We start from the raw sequence: 7,926 nt of genomic DNA on the forward strand, positions 1-7,926 counted from the left end.
TTTATCTGTACCGATTAAATATTATAACTGCTGTGGATTACTTTACATATTCCATTTCTTTTTCTCGCACCACTTCCTCTGTTGTGCAATTCTTTTTTTCTCCCTCCTTCCTTCTTCCTTCTTCTCCATTCTCCTTCATTCTCCGAGCCAAACCCTAATCAGTTCCGTTCTGACCTGGAAATCAGAGAGAAACATTGAGATTCATTCTATCACCTTAACTTAAATGTCTGTAGCTACGCATTGCGTGGAGGGAACTTCGATCTTCGTTATCAACGATGGATGCGTGGAAGGAAGATTTTGCAGAGTAGTAGATTGGGAACTCCGCAGAATCGTTCAAAATGTTTTTGCTAGATCGATCAGTTTCAGGAAATTGTCGTCACGCAATGCAAACTCACCAGCGTCAACCCTCTCTCTCAAGAAATGGTGTGTTCTCAAACATTTGCACTTCTCTCTTTGGTTTGTTTAGCTTTTTTTATAATCTCATTATTTATTTTTTGTTAATGGAAAAAGTGAAGGGCCTTTTAGTTTAGTTTCGTTTCGTTTCCAGAGTTATGTTGTGTACTTGGAATCATTTGAACTCTTGAATCCTTCGTAGAATTAGTTGTGAACACATTCGGGTTATAATTTTGCTTTTGTAGTAAGTGATTTTAAGGCGTCGTGGTATAAGTGTCTGATTTTGTTCAAATTTGTGTTTGTTTTTGGTGCAGGCAGCTGGTGCTTTGTCAATAAAAATTGACTTACTCGATGCTGGGGATATCTGAGTTGTACTCACCAAGCGCTCTTCCATGCTCTCCACTTACTCGGGTCAGTTCAATTTCATACAAGTGCTTTGTCCTTTTTTTTGTAAAAAAATGATATATTACTATCATATAATTGTAACTACATTTGCAATGTGTAACAGTGCTAAATGAGGTATGTATAAAAATCGAACAGAGCAATGGAATTTTATTGAGAAATAAAGTTGTCTCATTACAAGTAATACGTGGCTAACAATGAAAATGACAAATGCAGAAAATAAAATTGTATGAGTCACAGTTGAACCATGATGTGTTCCATTCCTGTAAAAGAATAAAGGAAAGGAACTTAGAGAATTATCCACACTGAAATCAGAGAAGAAGAATCTGAAGAAAAAGTGATTGCAGAAAGAGGGACCATACCACCGACTGACTATCCCTGAATGAAATCCCTCCATTTAGTATTTCCTCCCCTCTCACGTGTCCCTCTGCGCACTCTCATGCCTTCATCTTTGTTTGACACGTGGCCACTAGGTGTAACCGTTTCTCCCCCTTAATATTGTCATGCTTTATGCGTGTGACAATACTCCCATCTTGAATAGCAACCTTGTCCTCAAGGTTGAAGTGAGGGTATGCTTTCTGTACTTCTTCAATGGCTTCCCATGAATTGTCTGCATCATAAAACGAATTCCATTGTATCAGCACCTCGGTTACTTCTCGTCCGTTTCTAATAACCACTCTTTTGTCCAGAATGTGATAAGGTTGCATGATTGGTCCCACTTCAGTACTAGTAAGAGGTAATGGAAAATATGGTTGCTTAGGATCTCCATGAAATTTCTTAAGTAATGAAATGTGGAACACTGGGTGTATTTTTGCGGAATCTGGGAGTAGGACTTTGTAAGCTACCTTGCCAATCTTCTCAATAACTTTAAAAGGTCCAAAGTACCTTAAGCTCAACTTTTGATTCCTTCTCAGGGTCACCGAATGTTGCCTGTAGGGTTGTAATTTCACTAGAACAAGATCCCCTACTTCTAAGAAAACATCTCTTCTTTTCTTATCCGCTTGCCCCTTCATATAATTCTGAGAATGGTGAAGCTTAGCTTTTAATTTCTTCAATAAAACATCACGGTTCTTTAAGCTCTCTTGTAGGTCTACGGGGTCATTGTCACTATGCTCATATTTAATTATAGTTGGTGGTAACTTTCCATAGACCGCTTGGTAGGGAGACATACCAATACTATGGTGAAAAGATGAATTATACCAAAATTGAGCCCATGTGAGCATCTCCAGCCATTTCTTAGGATGGTCAAAGACAAAACATCTAAGATACATCTCCAAAGTTCTGTTTAAATTTTCGGTTTGGCCGTCGGATTGAGGATGGTATGATGAGCTCATGGCTAAAGTGGTGCCTTGATACTTGAATAATAACTTCCAAAAGTTGCTGATGAAGACTCTATCTCGGTCAAACACAATGGATTTTGGAAATCCATATAATTTGACAATATGTTGAATGAAAGTTTCAGCTACAATTTTGCTATTGAATCCTGTCTTTAATGGAATAAAGTGCGCGAACTTTGAGAGTCTATCAATGACCACCATGATATTGGAATAACCCTGCGAAATTGGTAATCCAACAATGAAATCCATAGCAATGTCTTCCCAAATCAAGTTTGGAATTGGTAGGGGCTGCAGCAGACCAGTAGGTAAAGACTGAATGACTTTAGCTTGCTGGCAAATAGAGCATTCCTTCACAAACATCCTTATATCTTCTCGCATTTTAGGCCAGAAAAATTGAGCACTCAGTCTGGCCATAGTTCTTGTAGTTCTCGCATGACCACCAATTTTTGATCCATGGAATTCTCCTATGATTCGATTTATCAATTCTGCATGATTTGGCAGCATAATTCGTCCTTTCCACGTCAAAATATCTTGTTGTATTGCATAGTCCCCCTTCTTTCCTGAGTTGTTCTTGCATTCCAGAAAAATTTTCATCAATTCCTCATCTTTTCTAGTTGCTTATGCAACTGATTGTAGCCATGTATTACGTGGTTCTGACCAAGCCATTACAAAGCTCCTAGATAAAGCATCAACAGGGATATTCTCTTTCCCTGGGGAGTATTGTATTATGAAATCAAACCCTATAAATTTGGGTAGTCATTGTTGTTGCTCAGGGGTTTGGAGTGTCTGCTCCAATAATTCTTTCAAACTCTTCTGATCTGTTTTAATAATGAACCTGTGGCCAAGTAAATAATGTCTGAGTTTTGACAAAGATTCAGTGATAGGATAGAATTCTCTGGTATATGCCGATTGTTTCTGCATCCTTAACGATAGTTTCTTTGAAAAATAAGCAATAGGGTGCTTATTTTGACTTAATATCGCGCCAATGCTTAACCTAGAAGCATTTGTTTCCAAAAAAAAAAGTTCTTCAAAATTTGGAATTGCTAGAATAGGAGCAGTGGTGAGGGCTAGCTTCAATTCTTGAAAAGCCTTGTCTGTTGCTGCACTCCACTTAAATGAATCTTTCTTTAATAAATCAGTCAATGGTGCAGCTATTTGTGCATAACTTTTGACAAATCTTCTGTAATACCCCGTTAATCCTAAAAAACCTCGTAACTGTTTAAGTTTTGTAGGTTTCGGCCAATTTTTTACTGCCTCCAACTTTTCAGACTCCATAGCAATTCCATTTCCTGCCAATGTGTGACCGAGATACCCGATCTGCTACACTCCAAAGCTGCATTTAGAGAACTTAGCAAATAATTGATTTTGTTGGAGAATCCTCAGCACCACTTCTAGATGGTATAGGTGGTCTTTCCAGCTTGAACTGTAGACCAATATATCATCAAAGAAAACTAGGACAAATCTTCTCTATACACCCTTAAAGATTTGATTCATTAAACTTTGAAATATTGTTGGTGCATTGGACAATCTGAATGGCATAACCAACCATTCGTAGAGTCCTTGATGAGTCCTGAATGCAATTTTATGTCAGTCCTCCGGTTTTAGTAAAATTTGGTGGTATCCAGACCGTAAATCCAGCTTGGAAAAATAACGAGCTCCATACAACTCATCAATAAGTTCATCCACTGTTGGAATTGGGAAACTGTCCTTAATTGTCATAACATTCAAGGCTCTATAGTCTGTGCAAACCCTCCATGTGCCATCTTTCTTCTTGACTAAAATAATTGGAGATGAAAAAGGGTTGTTGTTGGGTTGTACAATGCCCTCTTTTAACATACCTTCCACCAATTTTTCAATTTCTTCCTTTTGACTGTGTGGATATCTATAGGGCTTCACCTTGACTGGATTTGATCCTTCTAACAAAGGAATAGAGTGATCATGACTCCTTGGTGGAGGTAGTCCACACGATTGGCTAAAGACAATGCTGTAATTGTGTAGTAATTTCACCAAGTCTGGCTCCATGTCCTCTGGAAGTTCAAGTAGAGGAAAATTTTGAGTGGCTTGATGGACCATCTGCATACTATATATCTCATCTAGGGCATTAGTGTCCATCATTCTCCTTATGTGATGTAGTTGAGTTGTTTCAGGTAACATGTCTCGGTCTGTAATGTTGTGAAGCGACCATCCTGCAAAAACTTGATTTGCAGCGAATCATAATCTGCTAAGTGGGGACCAATTGTCTTCAACCAATTTGCACCAAGGATGAGATCAGCACCAGAGAATGATAAAAGAAACACAGGTAATGTGAAAACATTGCCCTGTGCTATTAAAGTCAAATTTTGTATTAAGCCCTCAAATTCCATGTAATTCCCATTACCAACCATTACTTTGAATGAAGGAGTCATCACCACGGTAAGTTTCAAAAATTTTGCAACCCTTGGTTGTAAGAAATTATCAGAACTGCCTCCATCAATATATACTTTGACTGACATAGTTCCAATATGTCCTGTGAATCGAATTGTCCCTACTCCGAAACCACCTTTCAAGGCATTCAAAGATAGGTGATGATCTTCGTTTCCAGTTGCTTCCTTGTCTTGGGGTAACTCAGTCTCTAATTCCAGATTATTTGATTCGTCCTCCCCCAATTGCAGGACAAAACATTGCTTGTTTGGACACTTGTGATTAAAAGAGAATTTCTCATCACAGAAATAACATAGACCCTTCTCTCTTCTTAATTGCATTTCTGCTGGGCTTATTCTTTTGACATTGGGGTTTCTTAGTGGTGGTCCTGGTGGGTTAGGTAACAACGGAGGTAAGGAAGATTTGGAAGCTGGTAGGATGGTCCTTGTGGTGTTTTGAACCCCGGACTTAGTTACTTTCGGAGAAGTTGTGTATCGAATGGTGTAATTAGGAGTAGGCTTGGTTCCTGGCATATATTTCTCTTCATACAATTTAGCTAATGCTACTGCTCGTAATAGGTTTGTTGGAGTCAAGGCAATCACATCTCTTCTAATATCAACATTTAAATCACTCATAAAGTAATTTAAAATAGCTTCCTCGGTTAAACCCTCACAGCGATTTGCAAGCGACATAAATTTCATATAGTAATCTGATACCGAGCCTTGCTGTTGGAGCTTAAACAATTCTGCCATTGGACAATCAAAGGGAGAGGGCCTAAATTGAGATTCCAGAGCACGCTTCAACGCTGTCCAGGTTGTGACCACTTCAATCTTCTGCAACATTTGGAACCATGGCACCACGTCGTTCTCAAAATGCATAGAAGCTATTTCAACCCGCTCAGCATCAGGTGTGTTGTGGTAGTTGAAGAACTTATCTGCTTTAAAAATCCATTCTAAAACTGGGGTGGAGCCATCGAAGTGCAGAAAACCGAGAGAAATGTCTTTTACCGGGTTCGTAGAATGTAGCGGATGAACTCTGACTGTGGAATTTGAGTTCGAAGGACTTCCAAATGTCTGAGTGGAATTTTGCAATAGTTGCTGTAAGACGAGTTTGATTTCATCCATCGTCGAGTCTTGATTTCGATTTCTCTCATCTATCGTGCTCTGCAGCTTTTCCACCGTTGCTGTTAGACGACGCAGATCATCAGTCATTGTATTCTCAACCATGGAAGACAATGAAAGCACCAATGTAACAGTGCTGAATGAGGTATGTATAAAAATCGAGCAGAGCAATGGAATTTTATTGAGAAATAAAGTTGTCTCAATACAAGTAATACGTGGCTAACAATGAAAATGACAAATGCAGAAAATAAAATTGTATGAGTCACAGCTGAACCATGATGTGTTCCATTCCTGTAAAAGAATAAAGGAAAGGAACTTAGAGAATTATCCACACTGAAATCAGAGAAGAAGAATATGAAGAAAAAGTGATTGCAAAAAGAGGGACCATACCATCGACTGACTATCCCTGAATGAAATCCCTCCATTTAGTATTTCCGCTCCTCTCACGTTTCCCTCTGCGCACTCCCATGCCTTCATCTTTGTTTGACACGTGGCCACTAGGTGTAACCGTTTCTCCCCTTTAATAATGTCATGCTTTATGCGCATGACACAATGTGATTGTTTTGCTGTGATAACAAAGATCTCGATGTTAGTGTCTTTTAAATTTTTTATGGCATGTTAGAAATCTTTATCCCCTCCCTTCATATTTAGGCTCTGTGAATGAATCAGTAGGGAATGAAATGAGGGTTGTGTGTATTGCATGTTGTTTTGCAAGTGAAGTGGCCTTGCGTGGTGGGAAAACGGAGGAGAGGGACAAAGACGATAAGGACACGCCAAAAAGAGAGGCGATGGAGGAAATTGGGTTGGACCTTGAACTTCTTGATGTTGTTACTGTTCTTGAACCATTTTTCTTTAAGGTATGGACTCTTTTTCACACATCTACTTGTTGGAGTAACTGATATAATATTTGGGGGCTAGTGTCTGAGAAAATTTGAACACTCCAATATGTGTGCCTTTTCTCCAAGTGAAAGTTAACCTCTCTTTTTTTCCTTTTATAGTACCTCATAAGAGTGGTTTCTGTCATTGGCATTCTTCATGACAAAAAGGCCTTCAAAGCTGTTCTGAATCCTGCTGAAGTAGAAGCTGTATTTGATGCACCTTTAGAAATATTTCTCAAGGTTGAGTCTTAGTTTTATTTTTGTGTGATGTATGTTTTACTTTGTATTGATGTAGAAGTTAATGTGAATCAGGATGAAAATAGGAGTGAGGAGAAGATGGAATGGATGGGAAAGAATTATCTGATACATTTGTTTGACTATGAAATGGAGATTAAAAAATATTTGATATGAGAAATGCTATGGAAACAGTCTTACTTAATCGTTAATAGAGTTACTCAGGACTTATGTCTTTTGTTAACGTTTTAATATTGAGAAATGCTAACTACATACTTCTATAAAATTTATTGAAAATATAAAATTTTATACCTTTCACATCTTGTTTAATGATTCTAACCAATGACTTTGTAATTTTTTACGAATTTTAACCGATAATAGAGACCATGTAAGAAAGAGTTTATTAGAAAATGTGTTGCTAAAATTTTTCTTCAATATTTTCACAAATGTTTGCATCAAACACCTTGAACATCAAGTAACAGTTAAAATTCAACTTCCTGGAATGCAATAACTGAATGTCTTGTTTTAAATTTAATTTCTTTAATCTTGATGTATCCTTGTAGTAAATTTAGTTATGTAAATCCATTGTTTCTGGAAAATAAAATTAAATCTAGTTTTCAGGATTTTGTTTTATAGTGTTGTGTTTCCTACCGTTCATGTACTTTGTTGTTGATGTTTACTTTAAAGTGTTGTTGATAGAAAACAATTGAAAACTTTCTATATCTCCTGCTTCTATACCTACTCAAAAATCGGTATAAAAAAGTCTTTTTTAACAGGTATAAAAAATCTTTTTTTGTATAGTGGTAGGCTTATATGATAGTTAATTTGTGAAATTGAATTGTCTGATGAATTATGACCTATTGAATTGAGTTAGGAGTTTTGAATAATCTTTAGTGATCGTATGTTGAAATGTTGATATATTGTATGATTGAGATTACATTTGAGGAGATTTGAATCATTAAATTGTATATAATTTGATGGTTGGTTGATTTGACATCTATAGTTAATGTTAAACAGATTTTGCAGGGTTGGAATAATATAAATTTGCAAAATTATGTTTTGTAGAATTATGTAGATGTTTGCGAGTCTATGCAACCCAAACACAAGCAAGTATATTGAGTAGTTAAGACAATATCTTCTAGAGAATAGATTGTCTAAGGA

At 37.2% G+C, this 7,926-nt stretch overlaps 1 pseudogene; it reads left to right on the top strand.

The window, feature by feature from the left end:
- Positions 1-420: 420 nt before the first annotated feature.
- Positions 421-6,942, top strand: LOC128193733 (nudix hydrolase 15, mitochondrial-like; annotated as a pseudogene).
- Positions 6,943-7,926: the final 984 nt, after the last annotated feature.

The sequence above is a fragment of the Vigna angularis genome, chromosome 8, assembly GCF_016808095.1.
Source record: "Vigna angularis cultivar LongXiaoDou No.4 chromosome 8, ASM1680809v1, whole genome shotgun sequence".
Taxonomy (NCBI): domain Eukaryota; kingdom Viridiplantae; phylum Streptophyta; class Magnoliopsida; order Fabales; family Fabaceae; genus Vigna; species Vigna angularis.